The sequence below is a fragment of the Oryx dammah genome, unplaced genomic scaffold (assembly GCF_014754425.2).
Source record: "Oryx dammah isolate SB20612 unplaced genomic scaffold, SCBI_Odam_1.1 HiC_scaffold_2, whole genome shotgun sequence".
Taxonomy (NCBI): Eukaryota; Metazoa; Chordata; class Mammalia; order Artiodactyla; family Bovidae; genus Oryx; species Oryx dammah.
Genome location: NW_024070186.1, coordinates 45889565 through 45913195, shown reverse-complemented (window position 1 = coordinate 45913195; position 23631 = coordinate 45889565). Strand labels below are relative to the sequence as shown.

Here is a 23631-nt window from a genome sequence, read left to right as displayed (position 1 = left end):
TGCAACCCCATGGACTGTAGCCCACCAGGCTCCTCTACCCATGGAATTCTCTAGACAAGAATAATGGGAGTGGGTTGCCATTCCCTTCTCCAGGGAATCTTTCCAACCCAAGCATTGAACCCAGATCTCCTGCACTGTAGGCAGATTCTTTACCATCTGAGCCACTAGGGAAGCCCAGTGTGGGCTGAGGTGACCTGAATTCTGATACTAAGGAGATTAGTCCTCAAACTCACAAAAGAGTTTCCAGGCAAGTGAATTTCAGAGGACTATCTTTACTCATGATAAATCTCTAACCCCCTCTCCCTATCCCAAGGCAGATCTATCCACCCATTCTAAAATTTCTAGTGCCAGGAAATGTTGAAATGGTAAATGCAGGAATTCTAGCTGCCCAGTTGGCCTTTGGCCCAGTAGTGATCTGAGTCTTGGGAATGTGTCCCCTTGCTCCTACCTCAAGTTGCTCTCTGAGAGTTCTGCTCTGCTCTAGATATTCCCCTTCATCAGCCATCATGCAGCAGAAACACTTCAGAAGGGCTTCACCAGTCTGACGGCCGGTTAGCATCTTATCAGCAGTTAATACCTGCTTCCGGAACCAAAAATGTTTAGATATGGAAGGCACCCGAAAGTCACCTAGCCAGAGGTTCTCAGCCAGCATCAGGCTAACTGTACAAGAATCACTGCAGGATAAGTATCAGTTTTTCTGAATCAGGTTATACTGTGCTAAGCAGCAAGCTCCCCATCCAAGTAGCTTATCTTGACAAGAGTTACTTTTCCCTCAGGCTCTCTTATCTATTGCAGGTAGGCAGGGTGCTCTGCTCCTTGTGGTAACTCAGAAACCCCAAAGTGGCTGATCCCAGTGCCAGAGGGAGAAGGCAATGGAGGACTATCTCACTCTGTCCATCCAGTGCTCAGCCAGGAGCAGACACTGGCCCCTTCCACTCACAACTCAGTGGCCAGAATCAGTCACACAGCCCCACACAACCACAGGAGGGCTAGGGAATGCAACCTCCTCCTGGTTCCCAGAAGTGAGCTGGACAGGAAATAGCCAGAGAATAGCAGAGTACCACAAAAAGCCTGTAAAATGCAGGTAGTGAATTCAGCTTCTGGAGCCTCTGATTCAGTGAGTCTGAGTGGAACCTGGAAACCAAGGTCGATTTAAAGACTCTCTAGGCTTTTGGAAGGGGGCAGTCTGTTGAGAAACTACAGATGAGATGATCTGCTTAGGTGAAGAGTCAAATGAGGTCAGGCTTTTGGACTCTTGATCCAGTGTTCTTTCAAGCTACTCTGCTTCCTCAAAAGAGTTTGCATTTCATCTTTTTTTTTTTTTTTTCAGCCAAAAGAGTAAGCTTTTCATGAAATATTGAGCATCTATGTGAGACTAACGGGGCAGTTTTGGAAATCTTGGGAACTTCCTCATCTGTCAGATGGGTGGATGGGCCTTCTCAGTTTTACCCAGGCCCCACCTTTTCCAGAGGCAAGAGGATATTGGGGTGAGCAAGGAGGAATGAGGTAGAAGAGTCTGTTCAGTCCACTTCCCTGTGTGTGTCTGGTCGGCTGAAGCTGCCCCCCTTCCCCAAACCAGGTCCTTTCTTTACTTTGTGTTTCTGGCCTAGCTCGTAATTGCCTTCTCTCTCTATAAGCGCTGACTTAGTTAGATGAGACATTCCATATGTTTCCTTGAAAAGCCCAGGAAGGAGCCCTGCCACAAGCCTCTCCCTGCTCGTGTGTCTCTTTGGAGGGCACCAGATAAGAAAGCCACCTGTGAGAATTGCACCCTCCCTACCCTCCAACACACACACATACCTTTAGCAGTGAGTGAATATGCTTGCTCTCTCCACAGGGATATTTCACTCCCTTTTCTGACCTACCTTGTTTATCTCCTCCAGGGCTGTTCTCTAAAACTGCCATATGCTTTCCATTCTTTAACTAACCACCCTAATACTGCCCCCTCTCTGCAAAGTTCCCTAGTCCCAAAACTCAGTATTAAATACTCATTTCTCAAGATACATGCACCCAGTGTTCATAGCAACATTATTTACAGCAGCCAAGACATGGAAGCTACCCAAGTACCCATCAAGAGATGAATGGTAATCAAGGCTATGGTTTCTCCAGTGGTCATGTATGGATGTGAGAGTTGGACTGTGAAGAAAGCTGAGTGCCAAAGAATTGATGCTTTTGAACTGTGGTGTTGGAGAAGACTCTTGAGAGTCCCTTGGACTGCAAGGAGATCCAACCAGTCCATTCTAAAGGAGATCAACACTGGGTGTTCTTTGGAAGGAATGATGCTAAAGCTGAAGCTCCAGTACTTTGGCCACCTCATGCAAAGAGTTGACTCATTGGAAAAGACTCTGATGCTGGGAGGGATTAGGGGCAGCAGGAGAAGGGGATGACAGAGGATGAGATGGCTGGATGGCATTACCGACTTAATGGACGTGAGTTTGAGAGAACTCGGGAGTTGGTGATGGACAGGGAGGCCTGGCGTGCTGCGATTCATGAGGTCGCAAAGAGTCGGACATGACTGAGCGACTGAACTGAACTGAACTGAAAGAAGATGTGGTATATATAATGGAATACTATTCAGCCATAAAAAAAGAATAATATGCTGCCATTTTCAGCAACATGGATGGACCTAGAGGCTATCATAGTGAAGTAAGCCCGATAGAAAATGTCAAATCCTTTTGACTATACTATACTCAAATACTACATGACATCACTTATATGTGAAACCTGAGAAATAATACAAATGAATCTATATGAAACAGAAATAGACTCAGAGACACACAAAACTTACAGTTACCAAAGGGGAGATGGGTGGTGGGGGAGGGACAGATCAGGAGCATGGCGTTATCAGATACACAATATTCTACATGAAACAGATAAGCGACAAGGATTTGCTGTATAGCACAGGGAATTATACCCAGTATCTTGCAATAACCTATAATGAAATATAATTTGCAAAAAATCATATCATTATGCTATATACTTGAAACTAACACAATGTATTATGTTGTAAATCAATAAAAATACTCCTTTCTCTAGAGTCTAATGGCTCTTTGTTTATGGTTTTCTTCTAAAACTGACTTTTTTCCATTCCCTTTTGTAAGCTCACCTGAAGGCCAGTGTCTCCCTCAGCAGAGTGCCCTTCAAGAGCAGGGACTAGCTCTATTTTTTGTGCTTGTATTAATATCTCTAGCATCTTGCACGATTCCTGTAATGTTTGACATTGAATACATCTTTCTGGAAGGAAGGAAGAAAGAAGGGAAAGAGGAAGGCTATTCCAACTTTTTCCCTAGATTCCAATCTAAGGTTGTATTTATTCATCTTTGAATATATATCTCATCATCACTCAATCAATTTAGCAATGATTTCATATGGTAAATTTCTTAGGACTTTTTATTTAAATTTGGAGACTGAGATCTAATGCTGCCTTTCTATGAACTAACTGTGTTGTTTTGAGAGCTCAGACTTTAGTTTTCTCAAATCTAAATCAAAAGGATTCAAAATACCCTCCATGGCTTCTCAGATGAATCTTCAGTACCAAAAAGGAATGCGTATTACTTCCAAAAATAAATAATGGCCAAGAACAGAATCCACGGTTCACAAGCCAAGTCAAGTCACTCTGAAGGAGAATGTTGGTGAGTATTTCTCTACAATCCAAGGCAGCCAAGAAAACAAAGTTGCTCCATGTTGGTCACCTTGGCTTTTGTTCTCCTCCTTGGCAATGAAGGGTAGCAAGGAAGGTGCTGGAGGAGGACCAGTTGTGGTTAGAGACCTCAGCTGATGGGAAGGTGTCAGGAAGCAGAAATCACCTATCCAGTGGCTGACATGCCATATCTAGAAACACAAGCTATAGAAAGTGGAACTTGCTGGAAAGATTTGGAGCAACCATATCTTCTAGTGTCTCAGGCTAAAACATGATCTGAATGTTTGTGGCCCACTCAAACTCCAACCCCCAAATTCATATTTTGAAATCCTAATGCCCAAAGTGATGGTGTTTGGAGGTGGGCCTTTGGGAGGTCATTAGGTCATGAAGGCTGTCATGACCTAAGAAGACTGATATCCTTATTAAAAAAAGAGAGAGAGAAAGAACTCCAGAGAGTTTCCTTGCCCCCTTCCACCATGTGAGGACACAACAAACAGTCTGTGACTCAAAAGGGAACCACCTCCTGATTATGCAGGCTGAGAATCTTAGACTTCAGCCTCCAGAACTAAGAGAAATAAATTTTGTTTATAAGTCACCCAGGCTGTGGCATTTTGTTATAGCAGCTTGAATAGACTAAGACGGCATCAGTCCTCATTCCTCTCTTCATCTCACACCCACACCCAACCCTTTGGGAATTAAATTCTGCCTTTTCTTCCTTCAAAATATGTCTGTGCCTGAGTCATTTCTCACCACCTCCATTGACACCACCTCTCTTCTAGACCATTGCAATTGCCTCACAACAGTCTCCTTGCCTCTAACCTTTCTCTTACTCGGTGGCCAGAGGAATATTGTTAAAACATAAGTCAGAACTCACTGCTGCTGTGATCAGAAACTTCTGGTGAATTCACATCTCCCACCATGCAAAACAGAGCTCTCCAGGACCTGGCCTCTTAGCTGCCTCTCTGACCTCCTCTGTAATCTCCCCTAGGTCCCTCTGTGGTCTCCACCCTAACCCCTCGTCCTTTTGCAGGACACATTCCTGCTCTGGACACTTGCCCAGACGATCACAGGGCTGACTTCCCCACCTCAGCTCACATGTCACTTTCCCATGGATGACTTCCCTAACCACTTTGTTAAAAAAAAAAAATACAGTTCTCACACTAATGCTCTCATCTACTTTCCTTCCTTTTATTTTTATGCACTTTACCTGTATCTCATAATACACATTTCTCATCTTCTTTATAATCTGTTTCTTTCAACTAAAATGTAAACCCTTCAAGGGCAAGGAGTTTTGCTGGATTTTGCTTTTGCTTTATCCCCACTGTCCAGAGCAGATGTAACAGGGGCCCAGGAAATATTTGTCAAATGAATGAATAACTCGCTGGAGGTAGCTCATAGAACTGATGGGGGGAACTCTAGAACCCAGCTCAGAAGTGAGCAAGGACCTGGGCCCTCCCAGGAAGGAGTGCCACCTGCCTTCGCAGTGCTGCCATGGAATCCTCACACATAATAATTTTCAGAGGGGTTAAAGCAAATGAATCAGTAAGCCCTGCCCTGCTCACTGCCCCACGCCTTCCCAGCAGGTGGTTGGCTGGAAATCCCACAGGAAGCATGATTCCTGCAGTCAAGGACCTCCCACAGGTCTAGGGAGTTTCTGGGATGGCTCCATAGAAGCTGTTGCAGGTATTTCTCTCTCCTACGTCCTCCTCCTCTTGTCCTTGGTCAAGAATCCCGGCTTCATTTGGGGCTGGTTTGGCTTTGGGTCCTCCTGGTTCTTGAGCTCAGAGCCACCTTAAAGCAAGGGAGCTACCTGCCAGGTATTGTGCTAAACTCTAGGGACCCAAAAAGAACCAGTCAAGGACCCTGCCCTCTAGGATTCTGCAGCCCTACTGGGGAGATGAGGCAAATGCCCATAGAAGGGAAAGCAGTGAAGAAGGACTCAATTTAAGTGTTAAATGGAGGATCCACCATTGGAATTCTGAGAAGGGACAAGGGAGCCCTGGAACATGGATGCCCAGAGAAGGGTCCAGAGTCAGGGAAGAGGGAGGGTTGAAACTGGCTTAGAAGGGCTGAGAAGAGACAGGCCAATTGAAGGATCAGGTTTACTGAAGACATTTAAATATCCATAGTTCAGTGCCCAAAATCTAGGGGCAAAATTCTGGGGTGAGGAAGGTCAGGGGCCCACCTCCAGTTCAGGTCTGGAGGGACGCGTCTGCCTTCTTTCTGTGTGGACTCGAAGGGTGGGGCAGCTCCCCAGAACAATGGCTTCTGTTCTTGCTTTCTCCCAATTTGTTCCAGGACCATGGAGGTGCCCTGGTTGGCAGACCCAAACACGCAGCATCTCCACTTCTGAGCTCTGCAGCATTCAGATTCTGGAAAGCTTGTAACCTTTATTTCTGCCCCCGGGTCTGTTCCTACAATTTCGTCCTGGCAGATCCATTTTCCTCATAATCAGCTGTGTTTCCTTTTCCATTCCTGAAATATGTTCTAAAGATAATGCCTCTCTGCATGTCCACAGGCACATTAATGCTCCTTGTTCAGAAAACCAGGCCGGCTAATTATCCACATTTACCAGCACCTTCCATAGCTCCTCCCTGAAGACTTTCCTGTAAATATTTACACTGACAATGTCCCTCGCCTCCCAACATTACTGAGAAAGAGGAACAGTTGAGGTAAGTTGTAAAAATAGGGAGACACACTGAGAATAAACCAGCTATTCTCAGCACTTTCCATGAGCTTAGCTTGTTCTTCTGGAATCTTTACTAGGCTTTCCCTCCCACCCCCCCCCCATAGGCAGTGAACTTGAAAAGCTATTTCCCCTGATGAGTATGGCTCGTTTTTCTTTGTACCTCCCTAACCCACTCCCATCACACTCACAGGCTTTTCCACCTCTGTATGAGACTTTTTTTCCATCTTACAGTAGGCATTTCTTTCATTCAGGGTCAATTCATCTTGTCAACTTTTGTTCCCTCTCACTCCTGAGGAAAGGGGGAGAGGGAGATCTGGGTGAGAGGGTGGAATCCATGGAGGGTGGAATCCGTGGAGGTTGCTGCAAAGCTTGCACAGCACCGTGAGTCAGGTCTCCCACTTCACACACAAAACAGAGGCCATTAGCCCAGACTTCCTTAGTGTCCTCTCCTCCAAAGTATCCTCATCTCCTGGTCACAAGCGGTAGCAGACACCTACTTTCTTGGACTTTCAGTTTTTTAAAAATATTTATTTTTCTGATCCAACAGCGCCCTGGTTTTCCTCAAGAACTTCACCCTCAGATTATGTGTCTTAGGAGGGGTTCCACTCACTTCTAACTCAAGGCGCAGGCACATGACCCTGCCCAACCCACTCAGCTCTTCTATCCCCCTAACTGGGATCATTGGTCAGAAACAGGCATGTGATCCAAACTGAATTGAATCCAAATAAGAACTGGTTCTGATAATGTTATTTAGATGGAAGAGAAGGCCTCTTGACAGCCTCCATGCCTGAGAATGAAGCCAAACATTGAAATACAGAGCTAAGAAACAAAGGGAGATTAAGTCCTAATCCCCTTGATCCAGTTGCTCTTAAAACTAGATCCAACTTTAGACTTTTCAGTTATAGAGCCTATTAAGTTCTTTTGTTCTGTTTAAGCAGGTAGCTTCATTCTGCACACCAGTGATTAATTTCTGTTTTTGTTGTTATTTGCAACAAAACAAGAGATCTACTCCTATCTTGGGAGAAAGTTTCCTTACTTCTATCCACCAATGTGCTTGATCATATCTCCTATTTCCTTGGGTCCTTATTCTATTGTTATCTCCTCTCTCATCTTCAATGCCTTATGTTTTCTTCAAGCCTCTTACACTGTTACAAAATACAAAAAAACTAAAAGAAAACCTTCCCTCGGTTGTGTCCTGAGCTCTCCCATTGCCTTGACTACCTTAGGGTGTCCCCTTTCTTCCCAGCTAGCTTACTGAAGTCATCTATCTCAGACTCTCTCCTTATTTACCCCTCAATACTCATCAGCCAATAACTGTTCTAGGTTCTTCCCCAATATATCATTAAAACTGTGCTCATTAAGAGCAGAGACGAGCTCCCAACAGTCCTTTCCTGTGATTGCCTTTCAGTCCTCACCTTCTTTAACTTCTCTAGAGGATGTTGTAGTGTCGACTTCATCTGCACTTTTCATCCTCTCCTTCCTGATTGTCCTCTGCAGTCTTTGACCTTTGTTTTCTAATCTTTGCTACCTTTCATCTTCTGCCCCCTGCTTCATGTTGGACTCTCGGGCTGGTCCTTATCTCTCCCCGATTCTCTCACTGCTCTCTCCTCTTGGGTGTGATTTCATCCACTCCAGTGCTTTCCGCTAGTGTTCACATGATGCCTGAGTTTCATGTAGACATTTCCGATTGCCTGTGGATACCCTGCTAAACAGGTTACAGTACCTCAAGCTCAGGGAGCCCCCCACATAGTAGATGCTCAATAAAAAACTGTTAAAAGCATAAATGAAAACATCCTCAGGGTGTAAGATACTGAACACAGGGCACAAAGAATTTCTTGCCATTATGGCAAAATTACTTTGAACTTAGGTCCCTTTGCATGTGGTTTTCCCACTACTTCCTTTTCCTTCAAGTGCTATTTTGCTGCCACTTCTTCCTTCAGATATCAATCCAAGCGCTACTTCTTCTGGGAATCCTTTCCTGGATGACACATACCTGCACTTGTACTGCACATACAATTGTTTTCTTTTGCCTCTGGGATCCCATAATGCCTTATAATTCACTTAAATAAGAGTTATAACACATTAAATTGTCTTGAATTGCTTATTTATGTTTCAATTTATGTCACTAGACAATGAATAAGTTCTGGTCTTATCTCTTCCCCTCACTGGCCATGGGACATTCACGAAGTCATTGAATGTGAATGTCAATGTACTCACTTAACAAACAGAGGGGAAAACACCAGCCCAGCTTCCATCACAGAGTGGCTGGGAATGAGAGGCTGCATGTGGTAGGCCTTGTAAGCTCAACAAAAGAGACCTGTGGCTTCTGCAAGTAACAGAGAGTTAGGCAAACATTTTATTTCCCATTCTGCTGTTCATCAGCCTTGTGAAACTAGAGTTAATTTTCATGGTTGAAGAAATCTGGGTTGTGGAATATGGGGGATAATGCATGTAATATTGCTTAGTAAAACGTGTCCAATGCAAGATATTGTTGGGGGGAAAAAAAGGGAAAGTGATGGTCATACAGTTGTGTCCGACTCTTTGCAACCCCATGGACTGTAGACCGCCAGGCTCCTCTGTCCATGGAATTCTCCAGGCAAGAATACTGGAATGGGGTGCCATTCCCTTCTCCAGGGCATCTTCCCAACCCAGATATATAACAGCAGTCTCCTGCATTGCAGGCAGATTCTTTACCACTCAGCCACCAGGGACAGAACATTGTTACTTTATTATTTTATCTTAACCTATTCTAAACACAAAAGTAAATTAAACTGTATCAGTGCAACCCAATAAACAAAGGAAGAAGCAAGGGAGACTTACATGTTGAATATGCCCTTGTATATTTATATCACAGGAATGACATTGGTTTAACATTTAAATTAACGTTGCCTATTGTGAGAGCTCACTTTTATTGAGCGCTCACTTTGAACATCATGCTAAACACTCAATCTACATAAAAAAAAATCTAACTTTTACAACAACTTGTTGAAGTAGGCATTGTTAATACTCCGACTTTATATACAAGGAAAGTGAAGTGTAGGAAAGCTGAGTGACTTGGCCAAGGCCAAACAGGTGTTAGTAGCCAAGCCGAGTGTGGCCCCCATATCTGTCTCAGTGTGGCTGACATCTGCCACTCTCCACTGCATTCTGCCCCTCATCTCTTGTGGGAACGGCAAAGGGACTGGTTCCCAGGACCCAAGAGATGCCAAAAGCTTATGGCCAGTGGAGTCCTGCTTTACATTCTCTATCCAATGGACCATAAAGGCTGATGTTTCTGCTGTAATTTTCCCACATAAAGCTTTTGGACTAGAAGTATCTAGTGCTGGAACTAAACCTCCTTATTAGTCTACCTTCTAAAAAATGATGTTTGACAAATAAATACTTGCTGTTTACAAACTTTCATGAATAAATCAAGCTTCCCGAGACAAGTAAAATGTCCTCAGAATGATATTCAAATGCTGAAGTAACTCAGGAGTTCATGCCAACATAAGTGAGAACAGAAAACAGAAGTTAGCCTTTCACTCCTCTCCACCCTTTTATTTCTCTTTCTACTTTAAGAACAGGAAGGTTCTCAGAGATGGACTCATCCAACTGGCTTCTTTGAGAAACTGAAGCCCAAAGAGGTTAAGTGAGTTTCCTAAGGCCACACTGCCTATTGTTGAGTAATATTTAAGACTTAAGTCATTCAGTGTTCACACAGCTCAATAAGGAAGGTACTTCACCCTCATTTTATAGATGAAGATGCTGAAGTATAGAGAGGTTGGGTGACTTGCCCAGTGAAGGCAGAGCCAAGAGTCTACCCAAAGGTTGCTTCTTTCTCCTGGATCTTCAGTGACATACCCCTTTTCATATGAGAGAGATATAGCTGGGGAACCTGTTCCTTGTCTAGCCTGTACAGATCAGAAAGAAACCTTTAAGAGCCCTCCCCGATCAATATATGAGGTAAGGCCAATTTCTTTTGTTTTTTGCCTACCAAGGCCTATTCCAGTGGAGGCCAGAAAGGCCATTTGCTCCAGGCCTGCTGACCATGAAGGGCCTCATACTGAGCTCTTTAACATCCCTCTTACCGTGGCCATACGCACAGTCTCAGAGAGACATAAACAAGGTGGAAAGAGATTATCTCTATCACACAGTCCGACAACAGAGCTTGTCTATAAAACAGTGCTTCTTTTTTTAGATAGAAATTTATTTTGTTATTCTGTAACTGACAACTACATTTAATGTTAAAAGGGTGGATTTATAAGATATAAAGATTTAAAAGCACTTCAGCTTTTGTAACCTTCATTTTCCATTTCTTCTTTCTTTCACCCTTGAACTGCCAAAGTCTCCCTTAAACTGGAAAGGATTTGCCTCTTACTGCCTGAAGCCTCTCTAAATTATTCTTCATGAAAAATAAAAATGAGATTAAGTCCTCCGTTTAAGGAAGGGTTGCAACAGGGTGATTAAATCTGCCTAGGTTTCATATACCCTGGCTCTCAGGAAATTTCCAAGGCTTTTGTGACACTCTTCCCTCACCCAGATGTAATTGTTTTTCAGTAGATAAAGTTGCTTTGTAGATTTGCCTTGTTCTGTTGGGCTGAAATAACAAAAAGAGGCAGTTTCAGCTACTCACTTGCCCTGAAATCTTGTGTTTAGTCTAGAAGTTCAGGGCTGCCTGTGTTTTTCAAGTTAGGAATTTGCTAACTGGTCAGTGCAGCCTTTTATAATTTTTATAATAAAAAATGTGTTACCCTTTCTAAGCTAATATGCACTCAGCCTACAAGCATTTATTAAACACTTATGATGTATCTGGCATGTGCTGCCCTCCAGGAGCTGAAGACTTGCAAGGGAGGTAAAACTTGAGAGAGAAGAATTGTATGTTGTATCCAATCCATAATCTCTTTTCATATTTTATTATTATAATAAATAACTGTAGGTCTCTCATTTTCCAGAGAAAAGTGAAGTCCTCCAGGACAGAGATGCTGCAAGTAATTCAACTTAAACCTTGCTCCTCATCTTGCGTAGACAGTCAATGAACATTTGATTAATGAATGAAAAAATGAAACAATCACAGGGTTTTATCAACACTCTGCTGCAAAAAAAAATCAGTTTGAAACCATTTTGAGTATTCTCTAAGAGGCAAAGATTTAAAAATTCACCATTCTTTTGTTTGCTTCATTGCCTTTTAGTTATTAATAATAGTTTTTGTAAGGAAAATGGATTGGGGCTCTGCTTTTGTTGCGTACAGTTAGAGTGACGGTTATAATTTGTTTCAACACCTGTTGGTTATACTGAGTATTTATCATAAGCAAAATACTGTGAAAGGTGAAGGGCAGATTTAATTGGGTTTTACTAACATTGATTAACAGAGCAATTAATTTACATGCTAGTTCCCCTGGTTTCTTTTTCTCATGGGAAAAATCTATCCTGAATACTCTGTTTCAAATTGCATTTCTATAATTTTCCAAAGTTACTGTAGACCCTAGTTTGAAGTATCCTATTTTTCTCTAAGTAGAATCACATCATAGGAAGTGAAACCACAGTGTCAGCAGGCAAGATGATCACCAGTGGAAGAAAGGGAGTATGGACCTGCTCAGGGTGTTTGAGCAGAGAAACAGAATGGGGAGGGGCTGGGGGGAGGGAGAAGGAACTAACATTGGCTGAATGGACTTCTCTGTTTGACTTGACACTCTCGGTTATCCCATGGTGGGCACTGTGGACCCCACCTTTTTTAGATGAGGAAACTGGAGCTCAACAGGTTAATCTTTGCAAAGTGATAGACTGGTAAGGGGCAAGGCTGAGACTTGAGCCTGGCGTGCTACCTCCCAGGGCCATGATGCCTCTAACCAATTTCCTTAATTCCTTGAGGTAGACCGTGGGAGAGGCACAGAGGGAGGGCTTTAATTCCTCAATCCCAGAGGTCAGAGACCAACTCTCGGCTTCTTTTGTCTCTGGTCTTCCTCCCCGTCCACTGACCTGTTTAGTCCTGTACAACAGTTCCTGTTAGATGGGTTTTGAAAGAACAGATATCATGCCAGAACCCTCATCCTTCTTAGTGTCCTGGAACATTAAAACATGTCCTTGGAGTGCTTAATCTTATAATCCTGGCACTGGGCTTTTGGTATTACTGATTATTTCTGTGCTAAAACAAAAAAAAGAGAGAGAGAGAGACAAATATTGTATGGTAGCACTTACATGGAGAATTGGAAAAATAGTACAAAGGAACTTATTTACAAAACAGAAACAGACTCCCATACATAGGAAACAAACTTATGGTTACCAAACGGGAAAGGGAGGGAGGGATAAATAAGGAATATGGGATTAACAGATACATACAATCATATATAAAATAGATAAACAACAAGATTTTACTATAAAGCACAGGGAACTATATTCAGTATCTTGTAATAACCTACAATAGAAAAGAATCTGAAAAAGAATAGATAAATATATTTTTATATACATTTTACATGTATCCTATGTATATAACTGAATCACTCTGCTGCATACATGAAACTAACACAATATTACAAATCAATATACTTCAAAAATAAATTGAAAACCATAAATCTAAAGAGATACATTTTTAGGCAGAATAATACATTTCACAATAGTCTATAAATTATTTAACTTTACAACTCCATTCTTAACTTTTTAGAGTTTTATTGGCAAGACCTCCTCTTTTGGTCTTTGCTTCTCCCTGAGCTTGTTCTACAAGCCTCCCTCCCTGAATAGCTCCCACAGCCCAGTCCTGTGTAGATTAGTACTGGTCTCAGAAGAGGATGAGTGTAGGCAGTGATTCAGCTCAAAGTTAACTCCTCCTCCCTCCTAGTGCCAAAATGCAGCACTCACTGTCCTAACAGGAGGGAGAATTTTACCCCTAAATTGAGAAATTATAGTAAGAGGCACAAACTGCCCAAGGAAATTCAAAGTGAACTCATTCTACTGTCTCTGTTTATGAGAACTTTGTTTTGCATGAAATTCAATATATTTTCTTTCTTTCCAAAGTGGAAACAAAGATATTTAGTATATCTTTGACCTTTAAAACCTTGTCTGTAAAATGACTAAGTGTATAAGGTCAAAGACTCTCTGTGGATTCTATTTTCTGAACTGTGTCAAAGAAATTCTCCCTGTAAATCCAAGGGCTTCTCCTACAGTGAAATGTGAGTTTAAAGCATGCACCTTCATATGGAGAGGTCTGATGAAGGAGCTAAGGTAACGTTTCCTTCCGTTTTTCCTTATTTAAGTCTTCCCTACCTCCATCTCTTTTTAAAAAGACATTTGAAACTTTACAGTGCAAGCTATGCACTTCTGTTCCACCTGGATCTGGAAAGAGTGAGCACATAGATATGCCCCAGCTATTCCACTCCTTTGCATCTTAGAGAAATGGATGTATTTGCCCAAAAAATACATGACAAGAATGTTCACGGCAGGTGGATTTATTAAGAATAACTCAGTGTGAATAACTTTAATGTCCATCAACAATAAAATGGATAAGGAAACCATGGTATATTCAAATAATGGAATGCCACTCTGAAATGAAAAAGATGAAGCCACTGATAAACACAAGAGCATGGATGAATCTCAGACATGTAATATTATGAGAAAGAAGCCAGACCCAGAAGGAATACATTCTGTTTGATTTCATTTAATGTAAACTTTCAGAACAGGGGAAACTAATCTATGGTAGAAGTCAGAGTAGAGGTCCCCTCTTGGGGGGTGGTATTGACTGGAAAGAGGTATTAGGGAAGCTTCTGGGGAGATAGAAATATTGTTAGATCTTGATCTGCCCGCACTCCAGGAGTGTATACAGATGAAAAAAATCTATCAAGTTGTGCATTGAATACTTGTGCACTTTACCACATATAAATTATACAGCAATAGAAATATTGAAGAAAGAAACAAAGAAAGAGCTGTAGCAGGAAAAAGCTACCCATCAATGCTTTTCCAAGAAGTTTGGAGATGTAATAATTCCTGCATTTTCTTTGCTAAAGGGCAGATTGTGAATCGTTTTGAATACTGGGCATTGTCTCAGTAACTTTATTTTCCCCTTGAATTCTCAGTCCCACCTGGGAGGTGTGCAGAACAGGTATTTATCATCCCTAGGTTAATTAGTTTGAGGTGCAAATGGATGTCAGAGTGGGAACTGCATCTAGGACACGTTGTTGCCAAGATGAGTTCCCTTCCATTCTATTGAGCTGCTTTCTAAGGCAAACTTTATTTGCAAATAAAGATACAAAAGCAAAGGATGATGCTGTCTTCAGACAACAAAGGAGACATCAGACATCAGAAGACACTGGCCCTTCTAGGGCGGTTGACCAGGTCTGCTTATGTACAGATGGACTCACTGAGATTTCAGGGGCACAGGCACTGCTATCCCAGGGGTTGCCAGATAAAATAGATGATGCCTGGTTGCATTTGAATTTCAGACAAATGATGGATAATTTTTTTTTATAAGTATGTCCAAAGTATTACATGTAGAATACTTATACTGAAAAATTATTGATGACTTATCTCAGACCCAAAATTAACTAGGCAATTATGTTTTCATCTGCTAAATTTGGCAACTTACCTTGTTCCCATCCATCTTTTTTCAGGATACCCACAAGTCTGAGAGCCTTTCATTCCACAGTTAGAGCTTAGGTACAACTAGCCAAGCACACATACAAAAAAAAAAAATTTTTTTTTTTTAATTTTTGGTGAGGAAAGACTTGTTGAGCTCTGGGGTTCAGCAGAGGGAAAGGGAAGTTTTACCACCCAAATTTTTGTCTTGTTCATACTTTGCTAAAAGATCTTTAGACTTCAGAAAAAGGAGTGGGAGATCTCCTAGTTTTGTAGATGAACTATGACAGAGTTCCTTCACATTTCTGGTTTATTTGTCTGTAGTGCTAGAAGCTGGGAAGTGGAAGAGTTAAACACCGGCCTCTCTTATGCCTTCATGGTGCTGTGCTATAGCAATTTCCATTTGGCAATTTATTAAGGAAAATGAAATGTCTTTTCAAAATCACCAACTAAAACGGCACCTGCTTTAATTTTAAAATTATTGATTTTTTGAGGGGGGATTGATTTTTCATATTCTCCAAACAGCTTATTTTATAAATAGCTGATTTTCATTAAGGTGGTCAGATGCCTCTGAGATGCTACATACTAGGGAGGGGAACTGTTAAGGGTACTAACCGTTCATGCAAAGGACTTTTGTGAACTACAGAAATCTCAGAAAATTTTCCATTTAAATTCAAGAATCTAATCAACCTGCCCAGATATCGAATTAGCCAGAATGACACAACTATGACTTTCTGCTTCTCTTTCAGGTTTCTCGAAATACTCCAGGGATCAGGTAACTGTATGCTTATTCTCAGTAGTTAAATAATATTATTCTTGAGAGTCATGTGGTTTAAATGTAAAGGCAGCTAAGACTTTAAAAGGAGGCACAGACCACCTACATGCTGCCTGAGAGGTCACAGTGAGCAAAGTGGTTTTCTATTTGAATGTTAATAAAACAAAATTAAGATGCAGAGATACCAGATCCTCCTTCTAACTAGGCAATGATTCCAAATAATAGTGCTAAGTGTGGGCTCAGATGGTAGTGCAACATTCTTTGCTGCTGACTCTGGAGTGTACCTCCTGTTAATTTAAGGAACAAGAGACTGGGAATTCTCAAATCCTGATTTGGAGTTCTCCCTCAAATATTTTCAAAGAGAAAATATTATGGCAGCTGAAAGCTGGATGTTCCATTGGTATACATTCCATTCCAGTGGGAGGGACTATTATGCCCAACTTCATCAAACCCACAATCTCAGGAAGTCAAAATTCTGCCGGCCATTTTCTTATTCTTTAATAGATGTCTATTGAGCACCTATTGACCAGCCCTCTTAGAGGTGGAGGGAACTTGAATGTGGCTGCCAGTATCCTTACTGTTAAGGGGTTCATGTTTCAGCAGAGGAGACAAACCACAAACCAGTGACTAATCGTGATCCCACATTTTATCTCTCTACCATCCCCTAGCATTGTCCTTCTACACTTTCCATTTCTGCTCAGTTATTCAAAATCCACCCTCTTCTCATCCCGTCATTTATTTTAAAGATGATAGGAGAAAAGGAGGGAACATGCATTCTCAAAAGAGAAACTGTACAATATGAATGTTTGCTATTTACCATCCTCAGTATTCATGAAAATGCCATATTGCATACATGTTCTTGAGGGCCAAGAACTTCTTTCATTAACTTCTATTTCAGAGGCCAAGTATAAAACAAAATACAAAATGCTAAGTGTTCAACAGAGAGAAAGAAAAAAGCTTGGAAGAGGAGCATTTTGCCCTCCTGCCCCAGCCTTTCTGAACAGTGAGCGCTCTTTGCCAAGCTGGAATTGTGTTTTCTCAGTCTGCACACACAATTTAATTTCTGCAATTTTTCAAAACTTGTTTGTCTGGGTCATGTCTGATCTGCATCCGTTTGGATTGTACAAGATTGTAAACTCCTGGCGGTTGGGACCTTGTCTATTTTAATTCACTCTGGGAATGGTAAGGCTCGGGCTAAATGCTTTGCAAGATCATGAGCAATCAGGAATTGAAATTCAAGATGAAAAGGCTCAGGCTCTTCCTGACTAAATAGCTTGGTTTGTCCTGGTCCACCAGCCATTCCCCAAATCACTGCAAACAAAAGAGTACATGCCATGGCCCAGCAGGAGCCTAGACTCAAAGAAAAATAAAAAGGAAATATGTAGTACAAAAGTCACTATGACATTAATTATGAAAAAATAGGGATGCATAATAGCAAACAGTGGGAAAGGGTACAAAGGGAGAATCTGGGGAGTTTTAAAGTGTCTTAATAATGATGTTGACTTTCTGTCGGGCCAAGGGAAGTTTAATGGAAATTAGCACCTTCCTGCGGTCAGGAGAATGTTGAGCCTCTTACCCTCATTTGTCTCCTATTCTACTCTATACAGGGAATAGAAATCAATGGTTATTGATACTATTTATGTACTAGGTATCTTATACATGTTCTATCATTAAGCATCCCAATCACCTATGAAGTAGTTACCCTTGTTACCACTAATTCCATTTTTCGACTGGGGTCACCTGGTAATAACTTTAGAGGCAGAGTATGAACACAGGACCTGTTAGTCCACACCTCTGCTTTTAACTCTTTCCTAGCCTACAAAGAAGTACATCAAAGCTGTATATTGTCATCCTGCTTATTTAACTTATGCAGAGTACATGAGAAATGTGGGCTGGATGAAGAACAAGCTGGAATCAAGATTTCTGGGAGAAATATCAATAACCTGATACGCAGATAATACCACCCTTTTCGCAGAAAGCGAAGGAGAACTAAAGAGCCTCTTGATGAAAGTGAAAGGGAGGGTGAAAAAGTTAGCTTAAAACTCAACATTCAGAAAACTAAGATCATGGCATCCGTTTCCATCACTTCATGGCAAATAGATGGGGAAACAGTGGAAACGGTGGCTGACTTACTTTGGTGGGGAGGGGCTCCAAAATAACTGCAGATGGTGACTGCAGCTATGAAATTAAAAGACACTTGCTCCTTAGAATAAAAGTTATACTGACTAACCTAGTTAATAGGTTAACTAAGTTAATATACTGACTAACCTAGACAGTATATTAAAAAGCAGAGGCATTACTTTACCAACAAAAGTCTATCTAGTCAAAGCTATGGTTTTTCCAGTGATCATGTATGGATGTGAGTGTTGGACTATAAGGAAAGCTGAGCACCAAAGAACTGATGCCGTTGAACTGTAGTGTTGGAGAAGACTCTTGAGAGTCCCTTGGACTGCAAGGAGATCCAACCAGTCAATCCTAAAGGAAATCTGTCCTGAATATTCACTGAAGGCCTGTTGCTGAAGCTGAAACTCCAATACTTTGACCACATGATGCAAAGAACTGACTCATTGGAAAAGACCCTGATGCTGGGGAAGATTGAAGGCAGGAGGAGAAGGGGACGACAGAAGATGAGATGGTTGGATGGCATCGCTGACGTGATGGACATGAGTTTGAGCGTTGGTAATGGTCAGGGAAGCCTGGCATGCTACAGTCCATGGGGTCGCAAATAATTGGACATGACTGGGCAACTGAACAGAACTGAACTATATTTGGGCAAGCTTCTGATCTCTGGAACAACAAACACTAGAAAAAGCCTAAACTTCCTCTTCCTTTTCCCAGCCCAGGTCTAAGTAACTATTATATTTCATTTCAGGAGAAGAGAATCCACATCCTCACCAGCAACATATTGTGTTTGATATTTATCTTTGATTCTATTAATACCTCCTTCCTGGATGTCATGTTTCTCATGATCTCTCCTTGGACATTCCGTTTATGATAGTTAAGCACAAAGATACTTTTAATGAAACAGATTTTTGAGCAATGCTACTTTCCCCCACTCAGATGGCTAAGTTTATTTGTGTCATAGCTTTAAACCCCCAGAGGCATCCTCGATTCTGCGCTAAGAGGAGACTACTCTAGATTAATTCCTAATACATGCTGTCTTGAGCTGATGATCATTTGATATTCATCAAAGGATTTGGTTTCATGCTCAGCTGAGGTCTGAAGGGAGAACACCTGACATGAAAAATGAACTGAGCTTAACTAGAACTAAGCATTCTACCCTGATGTTCAAATACACCTCATTTATCACACAAATATCTCAATTGCTTGGAAGAGGGTAAAAGACTGTGCAAGACTCTTAACTGTCCAACCCAGCCTGAGGTCAGAGGAATGGAACAAGCTGCCTCTGATACTTCCTTCAGATTGATAATTCTGTACCCTTTATGACATACTACCCTGGCATTGCTCTTAAAATTACAAGAATTGAGCAGGTAGTGACAGAGAGTACTAAGTATTGTGTGAAACAAAGGAAAAAATAGCATTCAAATATTAAGTATATAAGCAAAGCACCTGGGTTACTGCAATGGGCTTACAGCTTGTTTAGCGACTGAAATGGAAATAGAGTTGTAGGCTCTCGCTTTGGAGCATCCTATTTCAAACCCATGCCTTGAGGGGCATGGGTTAATATTGAGAGTTTGCACCATGCTATGTGGTTGCCTTGCAAAGGGGAGCAGCATATGCCACCCCTAAATGTGGCTCTTTGGCATATGGATTATTTTGAGCTGAAGGCAATCAAGACGCAGCAGACTCAGGAAAAACTCTTCTCTCTTACCTATCTAAAAAAAACTTAGATAGGGGGCCTTGCCCAGAAAAAGAGTTAGTACCAGAGATATTTTTTCACCTGGAAGGCTTACCTGCATGACAGGACAAATGTTTGCTTTTCTTATCTTCCTGTGAATTACTCTCCTCCCCATTGAAGCCCAGGCTCCTATCTATAACTTTCCTTAGTTCAGGATGGTCCTTGGTCTCATATTTTTGTAGGCTCTTTTAAATACAAAACTAAGTTTATTTTTCTCCTGTGATCCATCTTAAGTCAATTTTTATTGTTTGAACAGTCACAGAACCTAAAAGGGTAGGAGAAAAAATTTTCCTCCCCTATACTTGTAAACACCAATAACTGTAATGAAAATGACTGCTGAAGTGTAGAATTCACAAGTGTCTTTGCACTTATTCCTGTAATAAGCACTACGCTTGATCAGATTTAATTGGATTATTTGTAAATGAGTATAACAAAATGCTAAATGAAAACATTTTCAAGTAATAATATAATTGGTTTGGGGTGGACATACAATCAAAGAAGTAAAAACAAATGAGCAAATAAACGATTACCAAAGTACTAAAACCTTCAAGGTTGAACTTGATGAGGTATAACCACTTGTCAAACTATGGGGCATTTGAATAAGTTTCTCAAAGAGTTACCTATATTTGCCTGATTCACAGTAATGTTATAAATTTTACATGTGATCTGGGGTTAAATATTTTTTCTGAGATGACATAATGATTTCTCTAGTTAATACAACTGCCTTCATATCAGCCATCCAGGCATTCACAGTGAAGCACCGTGACACAAATTCATTGTCACTGCTCCCTCTATGGTACCTCAGGAGGCAATATCCTGACTCCCTACTCATGACCAGAGAATTGTCTTATGAGAACTGAACTGGACTTCTCAAGGTAGACTGCTCCTATTCTAAGAGCTGTTCTTTAGATCCCAATGAATTCACCCTCAGAAGACATTACTATTAAGAAGTTGTTCAGATTTGTGAGTGAGAATAAAATTCTAAACAGTATTTTTTCTAGTAACCGATGGATTCATAATTAAATGGAATGGTCTGGAGAATAAATATCCCCCCTTTATTCAATAATAATAAAGATAACTATAATGCCTACAAAAACAACTACAGGGTGTACCACTGATTGAATATTAGGTCTGTGCCCTGTACTTTTCTAAATACTTTACATGTATTAACTCAATCCTCATATTAACCTATGAAGTAGATACTATTATTATTTCTAATTTCAGATGAGGAAACTGAAGTACAGAGAGCATTTAATTAAGGTCATATAACTAGTAAGCACTAAAACCCATACAATTTGTCCCCAGCAATCTTGCTCTTAATTTCAATGCCACAGCTGCTTCAAAAATAATAGGAGGAAGTTCCTTGGTGATCTAGTGGTTAGGATTCTGGGGTTTCACTGCTGCAGCCTGGGTTCAAACCCTGGTCAGGGAACTGAAATTCTGCAAGCTGTGCAGCCAAAAAAAAAAAAAAAACCAAACCAAAATAAACAAAAAACAGGAATAGAAAGGTCTGATACTTCATCAGATGTTTGAAGAGCACAGGATAGGTGTTAAGGTTTTTCCTCTGCATTGAACTGTTCCTTCACTCCTCTTTCCTATCTACATAGTTGTTTCTGATTACAACAGCAATCACCCAACAATTTAGAAAACTAAGAAAGTACAGAAGAGCACAAATATGGAAAATCACCCATAATCCCATCACTATACACTTTCCAATGTTTGATAAGTAGACAGATATATGTAAATATAGATTTACATATAGATGCAGAAGGCAATGGCACCCCACTCCAGTATTCTTGCTTGGAAAATCCTATGGATGGAGGAGCCTGGTGGGCTGCAGTCCATGGGATTGCAAAGTCGGACATGACTGAGCAACTTCACTTTCACTTTTCACTTTCATGCATTGGAGAAGGAAATGGCAACCCACTCCGGTGTTCTTGCCTGGAGAATCCCAGGAACAGAAGAGCCTGGTGGCACCTGGTGCCATCTATGGGGTCACACAGAGTCGGACACGACTGAAGCGACTTAGCAGCAGCAGCAGCAGATATATAAACACAAGTATAGCTAGAGATAGATGATAGAAAGATAGATAGATTGATAGTCTCCAGAAGAACAGTATCTTTATCCATTTTATTTACTGTCATATTTGAACCTCCTGAACAATGCATGGCACAGGGTGGGGGTTTAAAGGCATTTGTTTAATGAATATAGATAAGTAATTAACTTAGTTATTTAAAAAATTCATTCAGAGCCTTTTCTTTCCCAGACACCATTCTGAGTAGTGTGGCTACAGCAGTGATAAATAGAGATCCCTGCCCTCATGGAGCTTATATGCTAGTAGAGACTTGTGGACAATGAACAAATAAACAAATTACATATATGCTTGTGTGTGTATGTATGTATACATATATGCACATACATAGACACATATACCCACACCAAGTGTTAGTAATGTCAAATGGTGGTAAATTTCATGAAGAAAAATGAAGCAGGGAGGAGGCACGAGGAGTATAGGGTAGGGTGGCTATAAGAAATAGGGAGCTGTGAAGACCTTACTGAGAGAATGACCTTTGAGAGATGAGATCTGAAAGTGGTGAGGGGGTAGCCACATGATCAGCTGAGGAAAAGCAGGCAGGTAGACAGCAGAAGGCTCTGGAGCATGAGTGGACTTGTCTGTGTCAGGAACAGCTAGGAAGCCAATGTGGCAGGAGCAGAGTGAGCAGAGGCAGGAAGAATGAAGAGGGCCAGGAAGCAGTGAGGAGTTTGGAATGTTAGATCAAGTCAGGCTTTGGTAGACCACTGTTAAGGGCGTTGCTGTTAACTCTGAGTAGATGGAGAGTCACTGAGGGATTCTACACAGAACAGTAACATGAAATGTCTTGGCATGTAAAAGCGTCCTTCTGACTTGTGGGTTACAAGTAGGTTGTGTAAGGGCAGCAGCATTAGGACCGGTTAGGAAGCCATGTCTGTAACCCAGGGGAGGGATGGGAGCTTGAGTCAAACGGTAGCAGTGGAGGAACTGAGGAATGGCTGGGATTTGGATATAGTTTGAAAGAAGAGTACGTGAGATTTGCTGACAGATTAGATATAGGGCAGGATAGAAAAAGAAGAGCCAAGAATGAGTCCCGAGTTTTGGCTTCTGCATCTGGAAGGATGGAGGTAGAAGAATGGAGGAAATAAATTGTCATTATTTGAGATGGAGAATGTTGGAGGAAAGGCAGGTTGGATGGAGGCTGGGGAGATCAGGAGTTTGATTTTGGACATGGAAAGTCTAAGATCCAAGCAGAGATGTCAAGTGGGCAGTTGCAGGTACAAATACAGAGCCTAAGGGAGAAATTCAAGCTAATTACCATGATGTGAATATCTAATTACAAAATTTGAATTATCTTATGAATAACATGGTAATCTACTATTTTCATTTAACAATATACTATGATATTTTCTCACGTGGTTAAATAAAACCATATATGTTTAAAATGAATATCAACCAAAACACTTGAGGTTAAGAATAGCCCTGAAAAATCTCCTCATTTGTTATCTTGTTTAATCCTTACACAAACACCACAGTGTAGTTATTTTGATGCTCATTTACAGATGAGAAAACTGAAGCTTCAATGAAGCTTCAATGACTTGCTCAAGGTCCCCACCGGTACATGCAGGTATAGGATACAAACTTATATTTTCCAAGGCTTTTTCTATACCATCTTTGCCTTCAGGTAAAAATCCTAGTTTCACTTTTCTCAAACTATGACAAATCTATAGAATGTTTCGGGCTTCCCTTGTGGCTCAGTTGGTAAAGAATCTGCCTGCCATGTGGGAGACCTGGGTTCAATCCCTGGGTTGGGAAGATCCCCTGGAGAAGGGAATGGCTGCCCACTCCAGGATTCTGGCCTGGAGTATTCCATGGACTGTATAGTCCATGGGGTCACAAAGAGTCGGACACAACTGAGTGACTTTCACTTTCACTTTCATAGAATGCTTATTGCAGCTAAATATCTGTTAAGTGTCTCAGGATGTTGCTCAAAAATAGATTCTATAATGACACACTTTATGTATTGCATAAGATGGAGATGTGCAATTTTAATCTGATTATTTGCAGATGGCATAAATTTGCAAAGTGGTACACA

General features: G+C 41.2%; 1 protein-coding gene and 1 long non-coding RNA gene across 3 annotated transcripts in view; one reads left to right on the top strand and one right to left on the bottom strand.

Annotated features, from left to right (window-relative positions):
• Positions 1–23631, bottom strand: part of KCNAB1 (potassium voltage-gated channel subfamily A member regulatory beta subunit 1) — a 452075-nt gene that overhangs the window by 169960 nt on the left and 258484 nt on the right. The gene's annotated exons all lie outside the window — the stretch shown is intronic.
• Positions 11074–11466, top strand: LOC120868671. Its single transcript, XR_005722275.1, has 2 exons — positions 11074–11160; positions 11261–11466. It is a non-coding gene; the product is annotated as an uncharacterized LOC120868671 (long non-coding RNA).